This window comes from Callithrix jacchus, chromosome 5 (assembly GCF_049354715.1).
Source record: "Callithrix jacchus isolate 240 chromosome 5, calJac240_pri, whole genome shotgun sequence".
Taxonomy (NCBI): Eukaryota; Metazoa; Chordata; class Mammalia; order Primates; family Cebidae; genus Callithrix; species Callithrix jacchus.
The window spans coordinates 112,753,237-112,778,589 of record NC_133506.1 but is presented as its reverse complement, the minus strand read 5'-3'; positions in this window follow the sequence as shown (position 1 = coordinate 112,778,589).

Genomic DNA, 25,353 nt, shown 5'->3' with positions numbered 1-25,353 from the left:
TTTGTTTTTTGTACTTTAGGTTCTGGGGTACATGTGCAGATCATGCAGGATTGTTGCATAGGTACATATGTGGCAAGGTGGTTTGCTGCCTCCATCCCCTGTCACCTATATCTGGCATTTCTCCCCCTTTTTAAAAAGAATTTATATTTGTTAAATGGATGTCATTTAGAATAGTGATGGCGTAAGTTTGCTGAACTATTTTTGAAAAAGAAAACAAAAATTTTGTAGTGAGATTCTTAGCAGATACAATGGCATAAAATATATATGTTTTTCAATATAGAAAAAAAGCTGGGCATGATAGCTCATGCTTGTAATTCCAGCACTTTGGAATGTCAAGGCAGGTAGATTACTTGAGGTCAGGAGTTTGAGACCAGCCTGACCAGCATGGTGAAACCCTGTGTCTACTAAAAATACAAAACTTTAGCCCAGCATGATGGTGCACACCTGTAATCTCAGCTGCTGGGGAGGCTGAGGCAGGAGAATCACTTGAACCCCCAAGGCAAATGTTATATTGAGCCAAGATCATGCCACTGCACTCCAGCCTGGGTGACAGAAGGAGACTCTGTCTCACCAATAAATAAAAATAAATAAATACAGGAAAAGGTACATATATACCTATATCAGTCAAATAAACTTACCATATGTATCTGTGTATGTGTGTATATACACACATATATATATATAAAGTATATTGTGAAATAATAATTTCAACATTTGAAGAAATAAAGCCTTCAATAAATGGAACAGGGTCAGTTGGGTATTTATTTAGAGAGGTTTGATGTACAAAAATACAAATGTTCAACATCAAAATGTAAATATATAAAATTACAAAGTATGGGAACACAATTGAAAAAGTTGGTCTTTACTACCCAGAAATGTGGAAGGCTTTATTTATTATGACAAGAATAAAAATCATTTAAAAATTACCAAGTGTGAGCAGAAAATAATATATGTATAAATTCAATATAATTTATACACACAAATTAAAGTAAGTCAGAAAAGACTAAATAAAGGACCAATGAGGTAAAATTTGTTTTTGAATCAGCAAATCCAATTATTTGGCAAAACTTACAAAGTAAAACATGTTCAAGGATGTCCGTGATTGCATTACAAACTATCTAAGTATCTATCAATGTGAGAATAGTTAAATTGATTTAACACAACCCTTTCCTGAAACACTATGAACTATGAAAAAGAATAATCTGTGTTCATATGCACTGAAAAGGAAAAATGTCTATGATTGTTTTCATTAAAAATTAGAGATATGGTATACTATCATTCACTGTTTGTAAAAATAATTGAATATATAAAATATTTCAATGTGCTTTTAATGCTTTGGAATAATAAACATCAAATTGTTAACATTTTGTTTTAGTTATGTGGTGAGAAGCAAAAGGAACCTAACTTTTTACCTATAAGATTTGTATTTTAACATTTTAAGCACTCATACTATTTTTGTATTTTTAACATTTACTTTTTAAATCATATTTTTCAATACTCTAATTTTAATTTTTTCAGATTGGGTAATTACTATATTGTATGGAAGTATAATGCATATAATAAATAAATGAAGGAAACAATAACTTTCTACTTCCACAATATTATTTGTACAATATGTTTATGTTTGTAATAATAAATCGTTTTAAATCTTTGAATTTGAGAAATGTCGCCTATCAATTTCTGTACTGTTTAGCTCACGAATATATATGTTTATTGCAGTCTGTAACAACTGAAATTTTGATCTAATATAAATCACTTAATTTTTAAAGTAATGATGTATTATGTATCGACTTATTCTATTTTGCCTTTTTACTCAAGTACCTCACCTCTAATGAATATAAACTTCAAAACACTATAGACTAAAGTAAATTTTAGGGTTTTTCTCATACTATGCATCTCTTAGCCCAACCATATATTAAAGAATCTGCTCCATACATTAGCTGTATAACTTTGGGTGAATTACATGACCTCTTTAACCCTCAGCTTTCTCACCAGGAACATTTAACTGATAATAGTACCTTGCATATAGGTTGCATTCAAAATTAAATGAGATTACTCATGCAAATGTTTAGATATTATCCTGGCATGTCATAAATGGTCAATACACAAATTTTCTAATTTCATGTTCTTCTAACATCCTGTTAAAAACCTGATGAGTCAAGAGCTTAGCAAAATTTTATTAACAAAGAAAGAGAGGGAAGAAGAGAGTGAAAGAAAGGGAACGAGAGAGACAGAGAGAGGATATTGAGTGCAATAGTCAATTTTTTCTGTGATTAATATATACTAGAACTATCATAATTATATTTTAATTAATGTGGTAATTTTTATCATCCACAAAATTTGTGAAGATGTTTTCCCTGAGGTATAATTATAACAATTATTTGTAGTATTTTAAGGCCAGCAATAAGAAATCAATTTTGAATTTTTTAAAAAAGTTAATGCTCTCTACAAACCTGAGATGAACTGGATAGTCAAAATAGTCATTCCTCATTTTACATTGGGGAAATAAATTGAGATTCTGAGATATGATAATTTATTCAAGGTGTACTATACACATAAAATTCCCTCATGTAATCTCTTGACTATATATCTAATCCTCTCATGGTGCTCCATTCATTTTTCTGTTATTTTGTGCCAGGGTATTCAATGACAGTGTTTCTATTAAGAGTCAGACAGTACAAAATTTAGCTATTGGTATAAACTCAAAACAGCTTTTTCCATTGCTGTTGCTTATACCTCTTAGGCTCTCTCACTGTGTATTTAAACAAGTCTTATTATCCCCAGCCCAGAATGGGGGAGAATCAAACTGACATCTCCTATGAGCATTTTCCTCTTTTCAAATGCTGTGAAATCAGTTATAGCCATAGAATGTGAATTTACAACAGCAATAAAAAGGATGAAGAGAGAAGATTTAAAGATTAGGCACCCTAGAGCTCTAAAGTCCTTATTCTCTCAAATCTATGTCCACATGACATAATGGACATTTCAGGGTCAAAATAACAATGAAAATCACACTTGTAGAAGTTAAACTTAAGCGCAACAGTGCCTATTGTTCTATAGTAATTAGAGTATAAACCATTTATAGAGTTCACAGATTAGTAATACAGAAACACAGCAGGCATGTTTTCTGTTCTCTGTGTAAGCCTTTCACATAGATTTGTGGACCATGATAACAAAAGTAAATCCTTTGAGATGTAGTTATATTTTTATTGACATAGTGAACTATCCAGCATCCAAGATGTTCTGGCAGAGAATTGATCCCCCCTTAATACTTTTTATAGAGCCTGTTTCTTTTCATCACTGTGACTTACAGTAGTACATCTTGAGAAGTAAATAACTACTAAGACACCTTCTGATAAAAAGAAAGGCTTAAAAATTATAGAAGCTATTTTCTTTCTTCTACATTTTACTTTGTACATGCATGATGACTGAATTTAACATGCACTTAGATGCAACTATTTGATAAAATTCTTAAATAATATATTAGGTATTAAAAACAGGTGAGGTCTACCTAAGTTTGTAAAATTGTCTCACTAGTGTCGGTATCAACAATTTTCCTAATACACATCTCTATTACGAATTTTTAAATTTTCTATATATAATGGATTTAAAAAACTATCAGCCAACATTAAGCATATCTTCCTTTCCTTTTTCTTCTTAAAAACCACTATATATTTAAAACTGTTTAACAATAAAAATACTTTTTTTTTTCCTTGGAGATGGGGTCTCTCTCTGTTGTCCCAGCTGGAGTGCAGTGGCACTATCTCAGCTCACTGCAACCTCTGCCTCTTGAGTTCAAGTGATTCTCCCCTGACTCAGCTTCTTGAGTAGCTGAGACTACAGGCATGCTCCACCATGACTAGTTAATTTTTCTTATTTAGTAGAGGAGGGGTTTCACCATATTGGCCATGCTGGTCTCAAACTCCTGAATTCAGGCGACCCACATGCCTCAGCCTCCCAAAGTGCTGGGATTACAGATGTGACCCACTGTGCCCGACCAAAAATCCATTTTTTCAATTTATTAGAATAGGGGTCCCGAAACCCCAGGCCGTGAACCAGTACAAGTCTGTGGCCTGTTAGAAACCTGGCTGCACAGCAGGAGGTGAGCACAGGAAAAGTAAGCAATGCTTCATCTGTATTTACAGCTGCTGCCCATTGCTTACATTACTGCCTGAGCTCTGCCTCCTGGCAAATCAGCAGTTGCATTAGATTTTCATAGGAGTGTGAATCTTTGTTAACTGCCCATGTGAACAATGTAAGTTGCGAACTCCTTATGAGAATCTAATGCCTGATGATCTGAGGTGGAGCTGAGGTGGTGAGCTGGGAAGCAGCTGTGTATCCAGATTACCATTAGCAGAGAGGTTTGACTGCACACAGACCATAAGAAATCAATTGCTTGCAGACTCATCAAAACCCTATCAATGAGTGGCAAGTGGCAATGAAACTGCATTTAATCACAGGCTTTATGGTGGCAAGTGAGATGACCTGCATCTGGTGGCAGGCTTTAAGTCAGAATCTGACACATGTTTTAGTCCATGCCTGGCCCACCTGTTACTTTATTTACCACTGCCACTTGTGCCTCTTTCCCATGCTGTGGATTTGTCTCAGTCACAGTTTTGGTTTAGCCCACAAGATAACCTTGGCCAAATGAAAAAAAAAAACAAATGTCCCTGGATAGATTCTTTGTAAAGAGAAAAAGACCCAATGATGAGAGAGCAGACAACTCTGAGGCAGCCAAGAAAATTAAGGCTGCATTTTAAAGAAAATACTGAAATTCTGTTTAAATTACAGGTTTGTTGGAGCAGGGATTCACATTCTCCAACTCTGCCTTATATAATATGTGGCAACCGGCTATCCAACAAAGCCATGGAACCTTCAGAAAAACTTTGCCACATGGAGACCAAGTATCCAGCATTAAAAAAAAAAAAAAAAAAAAAAAAAACTTTAGAGTTTTTTAAAAGAAAATAAATGTGAACATGAAGAACAACAGCTATTATTGAAGGTTACCTCTGCATCAAATATGTCTGAACTGAGAGCATCATTCTTGGTGGCTAACCACACTGCTAAAGTGAAGTCACCAGTTACTATTGGTGAAGAGTTAATCCTGCCTATTGTTAAGGATATTTGTCATGAACTTTAGGAGAGGCTGCGGTTCAAAAGATGCTACACTTTTCTCTTTTGGCTAGCACCATAACTAAACTAATTGATAAAATATCAGAGGATATTGATGCACAATTGTTAGAGAGAATTAATGAGTTGCCATGGTATGCAATCCAGATCAGTGAGCCTACCAATCTGTACAGCAAAATGACAATGCTTGTTTTTGTGTAATATGTTTTTCAGGAGAATGTGCATAAGTATACGTTAAGTGCACTTTTGTTGCCAACCAACACCACTGCTGCAGAACTATTCAAGTTTTTGAATTATTACATATAAGGAAAACTGAATTGGTCACTTTTGGTTGGTATATGCACAAATGGAGCAGCTGCCATGACTGGATGGCTTTTTGGTTTCACTACATGGGTCAAAGAGGTCACTTCTAGACATGAGTCTATGCATTGTGTCCTTCATAGAGAAATGCTGGCTAATCAAAAAATGTCACCTGAACTTAATAACATTTTGCAGAATGTGACTAAAATTAACAACCACATTAAAGTCCATGCCCTTAACTCATGTGCATTCATGCAGCTCTGTGAGAAGATGGACACAGAGCACACACAGCTTCTCTTATACACAGAAATGAGATGGCTTTCTGAAGGTGGATCACTGGCCGGAGTTTTTGATTTACAGGGACCACCTCAGAGGTTTAGGCAACACATTTCAGTGACACAAAATGGGTTTCAAAGATTGCTTATTTGTATGGCATATTCAACTTGCTCAGCAAACTCAATCTGTCACTTCAGGGAAGAATGACAGCTGAGTTCAAGTCAGCAGATAAAGTGGCTGCATTCAAAGCCAAATGGGAATTATGGGGGGTGACCACTGAACATGGAGATTTCTGACATGTTTCAAACATTGCAGATATTTTGAAAGAGACTTAGCCAGGCCCTTCTTCCTTCCAGCTGGTGCATGATCATCTATCTCAGCTTCTAAATTACTTCCCAACCACAAAAGACCCCCAAACTGGGAAGGAATGGATCCATGATCTATTTGTGAATAAGTCAAATGATTCAACTTTGTCCATGTTAGAAGAGGACCAACAGCATGAGATCACAAATGATAGTGGCCTTAAAGTATGTTAGAGACAACTTCATTTATCCATGCATTCTAGACTAAAGAAAAGGTGGAGTATCCTGAGATTGCCACAAAAGCACTAAAAAGCCTGCTTTCATTTCCAACATCCTATCCTATCTCTGTAAATCAGGGTTTTCTGCAGTGACAGCAACCAAAATGACATTCTGGAGTAGACTAGTCATAAGCAACATGCTTCAGGTGTCACTGTCTCCCATGATCCCAGATAGGTCTATCTAGTTCAGGGAAAAAAACTCAGGGTTCCCACTGATTCCACCTCATGGTGAGTTGTATAATTATTTCATTATATATTACAATAAATATAAGGATAATAGAAATAAAGTGTACAATAAATGTGATGCACTTAAATAATTTCAAAACCATCCCACCCTCCCCAATCTGTAGAAAAAATTGTCTTCCACAAAACTGGTCCCTGGTACAAAAAAGGTTGATGACTGCCATATTAGAGCATGCTGACTACCAACTCAATGTCTTAAAAACATAAAAGTTTAAAAACATACAATGTATACAAATATACTTGCATGTAAATCATGTGCTGAGCCTGGTATACATTAAATTTTGACAAATTGCCCACCTACAATGAAAAAAAAAATGTAGGGTCACTTTAAAACGTGACCTGGTGCCTCTGACTTTGGATAAGAACAGTAAGAAACTGCAACCAGCTATTTGAAAAGCTGATCTGTTGTACTTCTCCATCCTTTCTCACATCAATTTTATTTTCAAACCCAAATGCCTGACAAATGCCTTCAAAATGGTATAACATTTTCATCCATTTTGGTTTGCACAATTGCACACAATGTTTAGCCCACCATATTAGTAGTGGGCCTTATTCAAAATGTATTCTTTTGAATTCATTTGTTGTTGATTAATTTTCTTCACCAAAGGTCAGAAATTGTATCTGAAGTGTCGCTTTCCACACGGCCACCACAGAATATCTAATACATAACCATAGATTCAAGTTTGAGATTACCCCAATAAATATGCCCAAGGTCAAATGCTACCCAACCTCAATGCACAAAGCTAGATCAATTTTAGTCAAGATCTGGTCTGTGATTGGTACCTTCCATCAGAGACCTTGAGGAACAGTCAGATCTATTAAATACACATAGATTTAAAATTAGCAGAGACCAAGTGTAAGGGTCATTTACTTTTAGAATATCAACTAGTGTGAGTAATAGATTCACAGATCCTCTTTCAAAGAGCTTTGCATAATTTGGACTTTTCTTCTGAATGTTGGCACTATACACTATGAGTAATGTATATTTTTAAATTTGAATACAGTTTTCTGTGTTTCTGGTCCTATTTTGAGTGTGTTTTCTGTGTTCTGTTAATGGTAGGGGATGAGAAGAGAAGGATGAAGATTATAAAGATGATAATGATAATCATGATGACAAAGTTATCTTTTCTTTATAATATTAGCTTATCAATCAGTCAATTACGTACATTTATGCAAACTATGCCCCAAGGTAGATACTAATTTACCTGCTTTACAGAAGAGTAACTTTATTCAGACTTAGAGTAACTTAACTCAAAGTTTTAGGCTTACAGAATTCAAGATCCATGCTTTTTATACTATCTCATTTCCTCTTATACCTTTGGGAACTCTCACATTGCAAAACCAAGGCATATGAAAACAGGATATATTCAACATATTGAACAAAGTTATCATATGCCCATACTGTCTAAGCATGAAGAGGAGTATTGATGAAATATTAGATATATCCATATTTTTTGTGAGTTAACTGCAGATTATTTTGTTTGGGGAATGAATTAAAACATCCTGTAAGCAACATATTATGAAAATACCATGCATGTTAAGAGAGCTCAATTACTAAATTTTAAGTCCCTTGAGGACAGGGATTAAGATCAAAACATCTTTTTTATAACAATATAGCAGGGGCTCTATAAAGATCTGTTGAATGAATGTATGAATGAATGACAGCTACTGTTAAATCCTCCCTGCAACCATTCCTTTAGTACCTCAATCCTGATGACAGTGTCTTCTCAATCTCTCTTAAATGGGTTACTTTTTCATTTTTTTCTGTGATAGGCTCACACAAAGCAAAACAAAGGTAAAAATACATCAACAAGTCAAGTGCATCCTACCAATAATCAAAATTAACTCAAAGATTTATTTTTCAAGAATTTACATCAAAAAAAATAAGCCCATTTTACCTTTTCTTTTTCTTTTCTATTTTTTTTTTTTTTTTTTTTGAGACAGAGTTTCACTCTTGTTACCAAGGCTGGAGTGCAATGGTGCGATCTCGGCTCACCGCAACCTCCGCCTCCTGGGTTCAAGCAATTCTCCTGCCTCAGCCTTCTGAGTAGCTGGGATTACAGGCACGCACCACCATGCCCAGCTAATTTTTTGTATTTTTGGTAGAGACGGGGTTTCACCATGTTGACCAGGATGGTCTCGATCTCTTGACCTCATGATCCACTCGCCTCCGCCTCCCAAAGAGCTGAGATTACAGGCGTGAGCCACGGCGCCCAGCCTACCTTTTCTGTTTCTGTCTACATCAGAAGATAGGTGCTGATAAGTGAGTGAGTCTGGCCTACCTATGAATCACTGTAGTTTTCATCTAACTGATTTTAAATGTTTAAATCAGTTTCCTATTTTAAACATTTTCAGATTTCAAAGTACATCTGAACTTCTGGCTTTTTTTTGGAAAATTAGAAGTCATCACTTTTTGAAATAAAATTTAGTTGCTGCAGCCCTACCTACCTTGTGCATGCACTGTACAACCCACTCAGTACTACTACTCACTGCTATCCACCACTCACTTCATGTCTACTCACTATGGCTAAAAGTCACATCCATGCTCTAAGTGCATTATCATCTAGTTAAGGCTAACATAAAATGTCTGGTCCATTCATACGAATTTCTAATCGTGGCTCTCGAGGAGATCCTCTTCAACCTCAAATAGATCCTGATATTTGCTAATTCTTGGTTCTGGTTTGCCATCCATTCTATCTTCTTATATCTGTGGGTTTAGGTAAATTAACATTGTTGAGCTTCAGTTTCTTGGACAATAAAATGAGCCAATAAGCCTGCCTATATTTTAATATTCTTATGAAGCTTTAGTGTGGTGTTTTTCAGTGAATACTGAGAACATTGCTGGACGTTTAGTAAATGCTTAATACATATTAACTTACTTCGATCATGCTGCTATTATGATCTCTATTTCTTTCATAGCCGCCTGTAAAAATCAATCAGCATGAAAATGTCTTGTCATTCTGACTATAGGGTGGAATGGGAATAATCTGAAGTAAGAACTGAAACACAAGGGAGGAACAAGGCTTATTGAAATAGATTCTGTATTCCCAAATATAAGACACTAGCCCCAGATATAAAAGGCAGTTTCTAGATAAGGGAAGAGGGAAATTATGTCTTGACCTATGCAAACAGAGAAAAAACAATGAAGAGGGGAAGAAACAGATCCAAGAGTTGTGGGAGGAGAAGAGGCTTAAATTCTTAAATATTGATAAGGAGCCATGGGTGACAGGGAAAATCTCCAAGACCACAGCACTTCATAGAATCATAACTGTAGCCAGAACTAGAGGAAACAAACCACGAAAGATGCAGCTTCCTAGTGAAGTGTACTCTGATAGGCAATGAGGAAAACTTTTCTAACCTCTTCACATATCCTTCAACTTCTTACATTTATATGAAATCCCTATAGTGAAATAATAATAGCTCACAGTTATTTAATACTTACTATGAACTCATTCTTAGCCCATTATGTATTTTAATTAGTTAGTTCTCACAACCCAAAGAGGCCTAACAAAGAATTAAAATAGATTGTCATGTAGTAGGAAATGAAAAAGCGTGGTTCTTGGATTTTAAAGCCTGGAACAAAGGCAAATACACTGATGGTTGAGAGTCAACCGAGATCAAAACATATTTATTAGCCACACTTGGAAGGTTCAGACATATTATTTGATCTTTGAAAAGAGGTGTTGAAGAATATGAAGCTGAAGATGATTCTATGATTTTTAGTTGAGATGTGTGTATGTATCATTAGCCAATTTCTATGGACTAGAGTAAACTGAATAGGAAAAGTAGGGTTTTGAAAATATTATATTAATTCAGATATGAATACATAGAATTTAAAGTGCTTATAGGGACAATGAAACGCAAATACCCAATAGTGCTTTTAGTAGTTGACTTCCAATATAAAGAATAGCTTCTTAGTGTAAATATTAAAGTTTTTACATGCTAACTCTAAGAACCACCAGACTTTCTGTTCTCATAGTAATTGAGTGACTGTGGGCAAGTTACCTAATTGAATACTAGTCATTACAATGCATCCTAATTAGGTTGTTTTAAGAATAAAGTGGCATGGCGATGGCCTGGATAATTGTTATTTCAATGTGTGATTATTTTAAGAATCATGATATATACATGGTAAAATAAATTATCTACAAACAGGTACTAGAAAACTGTACTGAAATTATAAGATGCATGTAAGAAAAACTAGGTATTTGCAGTGCTAGCTTAAAACACAAATATTCAGTATTACTTCTTACGTTATATTCTTTGAGCCCTATTGCTCTCAACTCTTGTTTTACATTAAAATCACAGAAAAGATTGTAAACCATATACACTCCTCATCAGACTTATTAAGTTAAAATTTTTGGGAGTGATTGAAAGGTACTGTCATTGGCACAGCCCATGTTATTAGCCAGTTTCAGATCACACAAACAAAGTGATTAATGAAGTTGCCTGTATGCCTATACTGTTTCCTTTTTACTAGTAATAGGCTTTATGTAATTTGTATACCAAAATTTCTACCTAGTGGTTTTCTGTTATTTTATGACTCCTATTAGAGAACAGGATTATTCTTAAAAAGTAATGCTTAGTCTTTTGGTGTTTGTATCTGATTTCTATTTCCCAGGCCTATTTTCCCAATTTCAAGGAAACATAGAACTTTATCTCTGGCTAATATGAAACATCTTTAAAATGTATCTCTTTCCATCTTTTCTCAATCAATCACTTTTAATAAAATGCAGATGCAGGCAAAGGACTTCTCAGAAAGATACTGAATGGAAAGATCACCAGGAAATGCTTTCTTTGAGGAGGCAGATTCAAGACTCCTTTTAGGTTTAAGAGAATAAAGAAAGAAGAATGTTCCTGGCCTTCAGTTGCTTCACAACCGCTTTGTAGCATCTAAGCCCAAAGCTCTGACCTTACTCTAATTGATAGATATATAAAATAATTTATTACAATTTTTATACTTCCTTAAATTTTTTAAAAATATGCATGCAGCTCTTTTTAATTAGAGACCTTTGTATAATATCCATTTTGTGCTCTGTACCTTATTCATGTAACAGTGAACAAAGTTGAATCTACACTTAAGACATATATTTCACAATTATTATATTTCCACTTAAATACCACTGAAATCCTTAATTCTATCATGAATCACATTTCTAACATCTCATGTTGTTATAGGTTTTACAAAGATCAAGCATTTTAATTTTTTTCCTAAGATTTTCTATGAACCTCAGGTAATAAATATAAGAGTAACCAGATAAGAGTGGAAGCAGTAATCAAGCAGTGATTCTCCATCACAGCTGTGCATTCCAAATCTTCCTCACCCCCACCTCCACCCCTCCCAAATGGGAAAACTTTTGAATTTACCATTGCTTAATCTTGCCTCATTACAGATTAAATATGTCTTGGATGAGTCCCAGGCAAGTTTGTTTCACCAGTTTATTCCAGATGATTCTAATGTACATCAGTTTAAGAATCTCTGAAATAGACCAAGATTTTTTATAGTAATATAGGAGGAGGAAGGGGAAATACACAGAAAAATAGCTGGCATAGTGTTAGGTGCATAAGAACTGAAATATCTCGTGAGGAGGAACAGAGACTAGAGTACTTACAGCATAATTATGGTATTTAAAAAACATCAATGTGGTTTTAATAGAGAGAAAAGGTCTATAGGAGACCATCAGATATGGATAGCAAATGGTCAAGATAATTAAGTAATGAGTTTCCTAGATTAAAACATAGACAATGCCAGGAAGTAAATAGTCCTTAAAAAGATTGAGGGGCATAGTTATATTTCACAGGACATATGGAAAGACTTCCAAAGTGTTTGAATTGAAAAGCCAGTCAAACAGCTGTTTATAATGAAATCATTAGTGAGAAACAATACACAAGTCAAAGGTTAGAAATCAGTTCTCTAGGTTTGATATGCAGTCTTACTTAGAGTGAAAGTGCAAGCGATTTGGTAGAACTTTAAATAATTTGCTACAGTAAGAATTAAAAGCAAACTGTTCAAGCAGTCTAGGTAAAGCTCATAGGGACTTGAAATACTTAATTCTAACACAGATGATTTGAAATTGGGAGATACTACAATACATTTCTTATAAATATAAAGCATAGCACCTCCAAAATCTTCACCTTCTTCACTATGTATTTGGTTCTTTATTTAAAACTGGAAAAGCCATTGTGAATAAACAAAATAGAATAAATGACAGAAACCTCTAGAAGTATGAGAAAAAGTTTTCTGCAAGAAGGCATTTAATCTGATGACCTGAATTCTCTGTACTAGGGGTTAAAACACCTGATTGTGCTCCTTTTCTCTTAAACAACAGTAAACACCAATACTGGTTTATTGCTGTAGTAGCTGTAATTCTTGTTCAAAGAAAATCCTTAGACAAATCTAATTTAACAGAGTTTAGCTGAGCAAAGAACATTTGGTAAATCAGACAGCCTCCAAACAAGAAGCAATTCAGAGAGGCTACCCTGAAGCTGCATGGTAGAAGATTATTTATGTACAGAAAAAGGAAAGTGATGTACAAAAAATGGAAGTGGTTATAGAAACAGCTGGATTGGTCATTTTTGCTATGCTTTAGCACAGAGCTTGGTTAGATTGTGCCCCTTACCCTCAGGTCTGTGAAAAATTGAACTTGAGGGTGATGATTCAGGGTACCTGGTGGACAAAATTGCTAGGCAGCAAAACATTCAAGATTTGGCCTCGCTTCTTCTAACAGCAAATGCTCTTGTGTGTAAACAAGGAAATGACCTGAAACCAGAACTTACATTTTAAAAAGAAGCGAAGCATAAAAGTTTTAAAAAAATTATAGCCTGGCTATGTGATAGGAAAAAAAAAAAAAAAAAAGCCTATTTTCTTGGAAGGAATTCAAGCAAGCTGCAGAAATTTGCATAGCTCAAAGAAAGGTAAGCATTGATAGCCAAGACAATAGGAAAAAGGCCCAGATGGCATTTCAGAGAAGTTCCTTGAATTTCCCCCCATCACATGCCCAAAGGCCTAAAAGGAAAGAATGGTTTCATGGGCCAGGCCTAGGGCCTGCTACTCTGCACACCTCAGGACACTCCTCCCCACATCCCAGCTGCTCCAGATCCAGTTATGGCTCAAAGGGAACCAGATACAGCTCAGGCTACTGCTTTAGAGAGTATAAGCTATAAGCCTGTGGTATAAGGCCTGTGGGTACAGAGTGCAAGAGTTGAGACTTGGGATCCTCTCTCTAGATTTCAGAGAATGTTTGGAAAAGCCTGATGTTCAGGAAGAAGCTTGCTGCTGGAGGAAGCCCTCATGGAGAACCTACACTAAGGCAGTGCAACGGGAAAATGTGAGGTTGAAGCCGCCCCCCACAGTCACCACTGGAGTACTGCCTAGGGGAGCTATGAAAAAAAGGCCATCGTATTCCAGACCTTGGAATGATAGATAGAGCAGCAGCTTGCACCTTGAACCTCGCACCAGGAAAAGCTGCACAAACTCAAACCCAGCCATTGAGAGCAATTGCAGGGGCTGAAACCTGGAGAGCCATAAAGGCAGAGCTACCCTTGGCTTTGGGAGTCCACTGCTTGCACTAGTATGCCCTGGATGTGAGACATGGAGTCAAGGGAGATTATTTTGGAGCTTTAAGATTGTATGACTTTTCTGCTGGGTTTCAGACTTGCATTGGGCTGCAGCCCCTTTCTTTTGGGCTAGTTATCTCTTTCAGAATGATAGTCTTTACTCAATGCCTGTTCCCTCAGTATATCTTGGGAATAACTAGCTTGCTTTTGATTTCACAAGCTCATAAATGGAATGGTCTTACCTTATCTGAGATGAGATTTTGGACTTTGGACTTTTGAGTTAATGCTAAAATGAGTTAAGACTTTGGGGAACTATTGGGAAAGCATGATTATGTTTTGAAATGTGAGGAGGCTGTGAGATTTGGAAAGTCCCAGAGGTGAAATAATATGGTTTGGAAATGTGTCCCCACCCAAATCTCAGGTTTAATTGTAATCCCCAAAGTTGGAGGCAGGGCCTGGTGGGAGGTGATTGGATCATGGGGGTGGAGTTCTCATGAATGAGTTAGCACTATCCCCTAAGTGTTGTTCTAATGATAATGAGTGAGTTACACTGAAAGCTGGGTGTTTAAAAGTGTATAGCACCTCTCCCCTCACTCTCTCTTGCTCCTGCTCCAGCCATGTAAGACATGCTTGCTTCTACTTCAGTTTCTACCATGACTGTAAGTTTCCCAAGGCTTCCCCAGAAGCAGCAGCCACTATGCTCTCTGTATGGCTTGCAGAAACATGAGCCAATTAAACTCCCTTCCTTATGATTTACTGAGCCTCAGGCATTTCTTTTTTTTTTTTTTCTCCATGCTTTTTTTCCTTTTTCTTTTTCTTTTTTTTTTTTTGTCCTCAGGCATTTCTTTTTTTTTTTTTTTTTTTAATTTTTTATTGGATTATAGGTTTTGGGGTACATGAGCAGAGCATGCAAGACAGTTGCGTAGGTACACACATGGCAGTGTGCTTTGCTTTTCTTCTCCCCTTCACCCACATTTGGCATTTCTCCCCAGGCTATCCCTCCCCACCTCCCCCTCCCACTGGCCCTCCCCTTTTCCCCCCAATAGACCCCAGTGTTTAGTACTCCCCTTTCTGTGTCCATGTGTTCTCATTTTTCATCACCCACCTATGAGTGAGAATATGCGGTGTTTCATTTTCTGTTCTTGTGTCAGTTTGCTGAGGATGATGTTTTCCAGATTCATCCATGTCCCTACAAACGACACGAACTCATCATTTCTGATTGCTGCATAATATTCCATGGTGTATATGTGCCACATTTTTCCAATCCAGTCTATTATCAATGGGCATTTGGGTTGATTCCAGGTCTTTGCTATTGTAAACAGTGCTGCAATGAACATTCGTGTACATGTGTCCTTATAGTAGAACGATTTATAGTCTTTTGGATATATACCCAGTAATGGGATTGCTGGGTCAAATGGAATTTCTATTTCTAAGGCCTTGAGGAATCGACACACTGTCTTCCACAATGGTTGAACTAATTTACACTCCCACCAACAGTGTAAAAGTGTTCCTTTTTCTCCACATCCTCTCCAGCATCTGTTGTCTCCAGATTTTTTAATGATCGCCATTCTAACTGGCGTGAGATGGTATCTCAATGTGGTTTTGATTTGCATCTCTCTGATGACCAGTGACGATGAGCATTTTTTCATATGATTATTGGCCTCATATATGTCTTCTTTCGTAAAGTATCTGTTCATATTCTTTGCCCAATTTTGAATGGGCTTGTTTGTTTTTTTCCTGTAAATCTGCTTGGGTTGTTTGTAAATTCTGGATATCAGCCCTTTGTCAGATGGGTAGACTGCGAAAATTTTTTCCCATTCTGTTGGTTGCCGATCCACTCTAGTGACTGTTTCTTTTGCCATGCAGAAGCTGTGGAGTTTCATTAGGTCCCATTTGTCTATTTTGGCTTTTGTTGCCAATGCTCTTGGTGTTTTGTTCATGAAGTCCTTGCCTACTCCTATGTCCTGGATAGTTTTGCCTATATTTCCTTCTAGGGTTTTTATGGTGCCAGGTCTTATGTTTAAGTCTTTAATCCATCTGGAGTTAATTTTAGTGTAAGGTGTCAGGAAGGGGTCCAGTTTCTGCTTTCTGCACATGGCTAGCCAGTTTTCCCAACACCATTTGTTAAACATGGAATCCTTGCCCCATTGCTTGTTTTTGTCAGGTTTATCAAAGATTGTATAGTTGTATGTATGTTGTGTTGCCTCCGGTGCCTCTGTTTTGTTTCATTGGTCTATATCTCTGTTTTGGTACCAGTACCATGCTGTTTTGATTACTGTAGCCTTGTAGTATAGTTTGAAATCCGGTAGTGTGATGCCCCCCGCTGTGTTCTTTTTGCTTAGAATTGACTTGGCTATGCGGGCTCTCTTTTGGTTCCATATGAAGTTCATGGTGGTTTTTTCCAGTTCTGTGAAGAAAGTCAATGGTAGCTTGATGGGGATAGCGTTGATTCTGTAAATTACTTTGGGCAGTATAGCCATTTTCACGATATTAATTCTTCCTAACCATGAACATGGAATGTTTCTCCATCTGTTTGTGTCCTCTCTGATTTCGTTGAGCAGTGGTTTGTAGTTCTCCTTGAAGAGGTCCCTTACGTTCCTTGTGAGTTGTATTCCAAGGTATTTTATTCTTTTTGTAGCAATTGCGAATGGCAGTTCGCTCTTGATTTGGCTTTCTTTAAGTCTGTTATTGGTGTAGACGAATGCTTGTGATTTTTGCACATTGATTTTATATCCTGAGACTTTGCTGAAGTTGCTTATCAGTTTCAAAAGTTTTTGGGCTGAGGCGATGGGGTCTTCTAGGTATACTATCATGTCGTCTGCAAATAGAGACAATTTGGTTTCCACCTTTCCTATTTGAATACCCTTTATTTCTTTTTCTTGCCTGATTGCTCTGGCTAGAACTTCCAGTACTATATTGAATAGGAGTGGTGAGAGAGGGCATCCTTGTCTAGTACCAGATTTCAAAGGGAATGCTTCCAGTTTTTGCCCATTCAGTATGATATTGGCTGTTGGTTTGTCATAAATAGCTTTTATTACTTTGAGATACGTTCCATCGATACCGAGTTTATTGAGGGTTTTTAGCATAAAGGGCTGTTGAATTTTGTCAAATGCCTTGTCTGCGTCAATTGAGATAATCATGTGGTTTTTGTTTTTGGTTCTGTTTATGTGGTGAATTACGTTGATAGACTTGCGTATGTTGAACCAGCCTTGCATCCCTGGGATGAATCCTACTTGATCATGATGAGTAAGTTTTTTGATTTGCTGTTGCAATCGGCTTGCCAATATTTTATTGAGGATTTTTGCATCTATGTTCATCATGGATATTGGCCTGAAGTTTTCTTTTCTCGTTGGGTCTCTGCCGGGTTTTGGTATCAGGATGATGTTGGTCTCATAAAATGATTTGGGAAGGATTCCCTCTTTTTGGATTGTTTGAAATAGTTTTAGAAGGAATGGTACCAGCTCCTCTTTGTGTGTCTGGTAGAATTCGGCTGTGAACCCGTCTGGACCTGGGCTTTTTTTGTGAGGTAGGCTCTTAATTGCTGGTCCTCAGGCATTTCTTTACATCAAAGTGAGAACAGACTAATACTATCTGAGGCTTTGATATAAACCCAATATTGTCTTCCGTGAGCTAGGTAATGCAAAGTATGCATCACAAAAACTTATGTGCACCTATCTAAAGATTTACCCAAAGTCTACTTGATTCTTTTTGCTTGTGACCCATACTTCAAGTTAGTTGTTTTGGGCAGGGAGGAAGAACAAAACCAAAGAAAGTTAAAACTAAAGAAAGCGTATTAAGAAAAAAATGGAAAAAAGTAAAGGGATTTCTTCATAAGGCTAAGAACATATCTCATCCACTAAACTTAGACTTTTTGCATAAATAATGATATTCCAAAGAAGGAAACTATCATGAGAGAACAGGGAGAGAAAGCAGGATGCAGAAATCTGAGCTTTAATTATTTTCTCCTCCTACTCTGACATTAATATCCTTTAGTATCATGGTCCCAAACGCCCTTGAATTTGATTCTACCTTACACTAATGTTCTTGCTGCTCTGATTGAAGTGTGAGTTAAGATCAGGATGTCTTTAGTGGTAAGATTGCAGGACTTACATGTTTTTCTTATTTTGGATTGTTCCTTTCAGAGAGATTGCCAACATGAATTTTGGTCATTACTGGTCAGGTACCATGATTCTTACGTTATTTATCTTAGCTTTGTTTATGTACTAGTATTAGTTGCACATACTCATTTGCATGTCTATATCAAACCATGTTTTTAATTTTTTATGTCTATTTTCTCTATGTCTCCTGATTTGGTGCCTGTTACCATGTCCCTAATGAGATGGAATGTACTTTCTCATGTCCCTAATGAGATGGAATGCCACTCATAGAATTTTAACCTTAATTTTTAGAAAATCTTACATCACTGTTTCTCAAGTGTTTCTTGATACATTTCTCTTAACATCAAAGTACATTGACAGGGTAGAGGAATTAAATAGAAAGACTGAAGTTGTCATTACATTCCTCTTAGTATTGTAAATTATTTTAATCTGATATTATATAAACATTTTGCCTTAATATAAAGATTAGAGTTGTTTTTTGTGCATCTTTTTTTTTTTTTTACCATGAACAGCTTAAATTTGATACTGCAGTGGATTTATCATAGTGTGCTATAGCTACTTTAACTTTTGCACTTGTATATTTGTGTTAAAGTGATGAATTGTTTGGTAGCATGTCTCCTTTAGATAGTCTTTTAAATAAGATAATTTAGTTTGTTGAAGGTTGGCAGTAAAACCAATTTAGAAGGAGGACTAAAGGATAATGAGGAGTACAAATGAATAAAGGAGAAGGAGGTGGAAAAACAGGAAAAGGAAAACAGACATTTCCATAATCTATAGTCTTTGACACTCTGATTGCAGAACATCTGTGTAATTGTTCAACCTGTGCAGAGCAACTCCATAAAAACCTCTGTTGATATGTATCAAAACAAAAATACTCTGTAATAATTTCATATCATGAACAAACATTCATTTACATTTAATAAGACAGCTTGTATGTTAATTCAGAGAAATCGGGTGCTACAATCTTAGAAAATAAATCTAACTGATTTGTAATTAACTCAGGTTTACATCAGTAAGAATATATTGCATTAAAACTGAAAAAAAAAAACTAAAGAACAATAAGAGTGATCTTGTCTGCATTAAGCCTGATTCATTTTTTCCTGGTATATATCCCATGGATTTTACAATGCATATGAGATAGTATAATTATCAGGTCTCTCAACTTGTGTCTTCTTTTCACCACAGAGGATGATTTTCTCCACTGCCACACAGACACTTACAGAGAAGACACCTAAATTTCAGAGGTGTGGAACCCTGGCTTCCTTTGCTGACAGCGTTTTTCAATGATTTGTGAGTTTCAAGGCTATAAACAGAAGTTATCAAGTACTTAAACACATGTTCCATCCTGGATATGCATGACAGTCAGGGTCCATTAGCTTTAAGCAAGATCTAGAGGATCTTTAAGGAAAACTCAGACAATGCAGAATATGAAAATACATGAAGATGAAATAAATAGAAAACAAGTTAGCGATGAAAGATAATTTTAGTTTATGAGTTTCTAAAACTGATGAAGAACTGTAAACAAATTGTTCACCGTATTAAAGATGGTTCAAGCAATGCCTGTGACCTGCCTGAGAACACTGAACACTAATGCTGTGGCCTTGAGGGTTTCATTGGGATTCCTTATATCTCAGTGTAAAATCTAAATCTAAAGTGGAGAATGCTTCTAAGAAAGACATCTCTGAGCCACTAGAAAATGTTGTGGTTCATCAGAAAGCAAAAGTCATCTCCTGATAGTAATAATGGTAGAGCTAATTTTCATTATGGATAAAGAACAGACTTTTTTTCCCCAAATTTTTTGAATCAGGTGATTCTGGTTTTCATACTTAAACTTAGGTAGAGGGAAGGTTTCCACAGAGATTGACACTGTTGTTTATACTGACAATTAGGTGTTCTGAGTCAGTTTTATGACATTTTATTTTCTTGGGGGATTATGGAAAAGCTTCATATTCATATTCACTATATTTATTTTGCATCTTACATGGCACATGAAGCCAAGAAGAGGATTAAATAATTTTTTTAAAAGCATTTCTCAAAAATTTTGAAAAGTATTGGCAATCCCTATTATATCAATTAAGGTATTCAAGCATCACAGTAGATTTCTAATCTCAAATAGTTGTCAGTTATCAGAGTAAGAGTCTAGAACTACAACAGCACCCCCTGCTCTCTCTCTCTCTCTCTCTCTCTCTCTCTCTCTCTCTCTCTCTCTCACACACACACACACACACACACACACACAGAGCTTGCTTCTTTTCAATTCATTGAAAAATAATTTGTATTCACCTGCAAAAAGTATATACTAATTCGCGGACTATCTTGTTTTATTAAAGTCATCAGTCTTCCCATTGTTTTGGTTGCCAAACCATCACTGCATCTCCTTTCCTATATCTTTATCTATTTTCTTTCTTTAATCCAAACAGAACCTAAAGATATGTAGAAAAAGCAGGCATTTTATTTCTGAATTGCACTTTTGATATCAGCAAACCTTGTTACACTCCTCATCACATGCTTTAGACATACCATCCCAGCTTAACAGAGGTGCTCTCATAATCTGTGCTCAGGCTCCTGTTTAGATTGACATCTTCTCCACTAGAAATGACATAAAGATATTGAGAATAGCATGTTGCTTTCATTATAAGGTATCTGATTTAAGTTTTATGTACAATAAATGTTTGGTATAATGGTCTAGTAATAAATAAAATGTGTCTTTGCCTTTTAATAGGGAAGAGGTAGATGGAGAGCTGGGGGCATGATACAACACTGCTTCACAATCTTCATGAATTTCTGTAGAAGGGAAGGAAGCCATCTATGCCACAGCATTTGACAATAAAGATCAATAGCACACGGTCTATATGATCACTGCATAGCTTCATACAGAAAGCTTTTAACCTAAAGCTTTCTAAGATTTTTAACCAATTTTATGCAATTCTATGTACGTGCTTACTAAATTTTCTCCACTTTTTTGATCTTTAAAAAGACCTTGGTAAATAGCATCACTGTCAAAAGAAAATAAAAATATTGGAGAAAACAAGAAAAACACCTAGTGGTTGTACCTATTGAAATAAAAATGTTTCATACTCTGAACACATGGGCCCTTATGGAAAGTTTAAAAAATGCATTATTTTGAAGTTTCGATACAGCACATTTTGAAAACTATTAGTTTTGCATACATATTTGGGTTTGCTTCATATCAAATTTTCCCCACACTAATTAAAATTGCATGTCTTTTGGGCTATTATTTCATATTCTTCTAGGATTTATTTAAAATGCCAAAATAATTTTACCTACAAAGTAATAGCATTATTTAAAACAGGGGGAAAATATGACTGGGTATGGTGGCTCATGCCTGTAATCCCAGCACTTCGGGATTCTAACTGGCATGAGATGGTATTGAAATGTGGTTTTGATACTACTGATCAGTTGAAGTCCCCTATCAAGACTTAGAACCAACCCAAAAGCCCATCAGTGATAGACTGCATAAACAAAATGTGGCACATATACACCATGGAATAGTATGCATACATAAAAAAGAATAAGTTCATGTTCTTTGCAGAGACATGGATAAAGCTGGAAAGCCTCATTCTCAGAAAACTGACACAAGAACAGAAAACCAAGCACCACATGTTCTCACTCATAAGTGGGTATTGAACAATGAGAACACATGGACACAAGAAGGGGAATATCACACACCAGGTTCTGTTGAGGGGTAGGGGGATAGGGAAGGGATAGCTTTAGGAGAAATACCTAATGCAGATGACAGGGTGGTGGATGCAGCAAAGCACCATGGTACATATATACCTATGTAACACACCTGTATGTTTTACTTATAAACCTCAGAACTTAAAGTGTAATAATAATAAAATGTTTATTAGAACAGTGTTTCTAGAAATTAGATTATGGTAGTTTGAAGAGATAATGGGAGGTGAAAAAATGAAGGTTATGATCTCAATTTTCAATAATATTGGTTCTTTCTGTCCAGAATATGCATCTATTGTTCTTCCTTGGAAAGTTTCACTCATATATCAAAATTCACAGGAAAATGAAGTGAAGAACATATATGTCTCTGATATATTTATACATATGTATGTGTGTATATATGTGTATGTGTGTAAATATAAACATGTGTATATATGCATTTGTATAAACACATGCATATATGTACTTTTAATTGTATGTAGCCATATACAGCTAGATTAAGCTAAACATAAGCTCATACTGATGTCCCAATCTGCATTACCTCATAGTTCATTCTAATCTTCTCCTCTCTCTGATCTGCAACCTTCCATTCATATAGTGAGAAACATATCGCCTGCCATCTATAATCAGTTTACTTAATTGTTCACATTCTCTATATATGTACTAGCAGTATCAGAGTTATAACATGTACTTCTCTGCTAAGCCACTTTATCAAGTATATTATAGTGTTTATATACAGTTTCTTTTGTTTCTGGCCTTTTAGACCTCTCATTTATAAAGTTACTTAGGTCAGCACCTTTTTCCTCTACCTCCTTCAGTGAGGTTGTTTCATAAATTTGTGATTATAGTTAGATTATTTTGTCAGTCAACATTCCATCCTAGGATTACACTAAGCTCCTCCATATATTTTTAAATTTCATATATTAAGTTTTACTGCTTGCTGAAAAGTCCATCTTTGGTGACCATTATTATCTCCATAAAATCGGTTATATTTTATGCTGTGAGTGGGAATAAACTGGGTTGAAGTTACAGTTGAAGATTTGAAGTTAGTTTTGAAAATTTAGAATAGCTGGTATGTGGATAAAGAAAGGGGGCTGAGAAAGAAAGGTCAAACAAAGAAAAATTTCTGAATTGCTTCAGGGCTTAAGCAAAGATGCTATTGTAAATGTATAATAGATATAATTAAAGAGAACATGAGGTTTCCCCAGCAGCACTTCTCAGCCCAGGGAAAAGTGAGATGATTAGATTGGTCAACATTTTGGCACTGCAAAGGAGAGGTCATCAGCAGAAGGTGAAGGGGAACTGAACAGATGGAAAGTAGTAGAGAAAGTCACTGAGATGATTAACCATGAGACTGGTCCAGGATACCCTGGGAGGGAAATAAGGCCAGATAGGTTCTATATTCTAATACATTAAGAAGAGCTCAAGTGATTAGCTGTCAGAGATGACTGTGACAGCAGGTTTGGCTAAGTGGAACAGCTGAGATTATAGGAAACTGGCTGGTTAAGGGGTAATTTCAGATTTCAGGAATATGATTTATAAATATATAGTTTCATCCCACTGAATTTAACAAGAAGGAAAAAGCATAAGTTTGTATGGTAAGGAAACAAATAGAACATCTCAGTCTTAATAACAATTAAATTTGGGAAACATAAACTTGGTTTATCACTTATTTCGTTTTGATTGTAACTATACTGTTAAGCCTAAAAGCTGTAAATCAATTTCTTGAACAGATGTGTTAGTGGCCACAAATAATTAAAGCTAATTAAAATATACTTTATAAAAATAATCAGAGGTTAATACTTATATTTAAATTCAGTAATTAATTGATGCATGGCTAGTGTTCTTATATAAATCTTTCTGGAGGCCGGGCAGGTGGCTCATGCCTGTAATCCCAGCACTTTGGGAGGCCAAGGCAGGTGGATCACGAGGTCAAGAGATCAAGACCATTCCGGTCAACATGGTGAAACCCCGTCTCTACTAAAAAAAAAAAAAAAAAAAAAAAATTAGCTGGGCATGGTGGCACGTGCCTGTAATCCCAGCTACTCAGGAGGCTGAGGCAGGAGAATTGCCTGAACCCAGGTGGTGGAGGTTGCAGTGAGCCGAGATCGCGCCATTGCACTCCAGCCTGGGTAACAAGAGCGAAACTCTGTCTCAAAAAAAAAAAAAAAAAATCTTTTTGGATTTGAACTTCAGACAGATAAATAAATACACTAGTTATTTGCACACTGATGTGTTCCCAATCTCAAGTCCTAAAAAGTATTTACTTTTGATTCACCTGGAGTCCTGCTAAATAATGTAAAGAACTTTAGAAAGAAAACATACCGCACTGAGAAAAAGTTAATAACAAAATATTTTCTAACCTTAAAGTAACTGAATTAACCTATTAAAGATATGAAGTACGGTTAAAAAAAAAAAAAAAAGTACTTTCTGCAATCCAAAACTGCAAAATTAAGGAAGTTACTGGAAAGAAACCTCTTCTTAAAAAACTGTTATTTTCCATCAAATAGCTCTGTAAGCTCCTCAAGAAAAATACATGTTATCTCTATCTGCAATTTTGGTTGCATTTATGTCTTTGTATGCATAAGATTCTATTTACTTATATTAAGTTAAGCTTCTCGAATTAGTCTCTTTACTACCATCTTTGGGTGAAAATAATACACAGCAGACATTCATTCATTCTTGGATGAGGATAATAATGATGAGCAGATAGCAATTAAAAATGAAAGAAAGCTTTCTCAATTATTATTACTAATGCACTACTATTACATTATGTCTTAAATAACATTTTTACAAGATTTGCTCACGTTTATGGTTTTGTGCTTTCTAGTTATTACCTTTAAAATAACCAAGAATATCTGAAATTTTGACAACACTATATGTTATAATACGAAACTGTTGGAAAAACTTCTACATACAGTTCTGTGGAGTCAGAGATTTTCCATATGGAAGATGGTTTCGTAAACCATCCCCAGACTAATATACACTTTGTCTTGTATTTTCAGATTTTAGGTAAATTTGCACAATTAGTAATCATATTGACTGAAAGGATTATAATTTACCGTAAAAAGTTTATCAGCTGAAATACATTAATTCTTTTATATGTAACTCTATCACAGTGTTAACAACATTGGAATTGGATATTAAACAATCGATGGTGCTAGCATTAGTAGGCATGATATTACTTATACTATCTTCACATTTTAAGCAATTCTAGATGCTTCTCCATTACAAAGTATATCTGTTAGCTCAAGACATTTGGTTTAAGACTGACATTTTCATAGACAAAGAATGTTAAAATAGAACATGAAATTACTACAATGAGTAGCACAAAGAGACAAAGCAGAGGGTTTTACAATGATGTCATATCTGCACATCTAAGGTGAAATTATTTCTTGATGTTTTACTTAAACTGTAGAAGTGGCATTATTAATTAAGAATTCTGCAAGAACT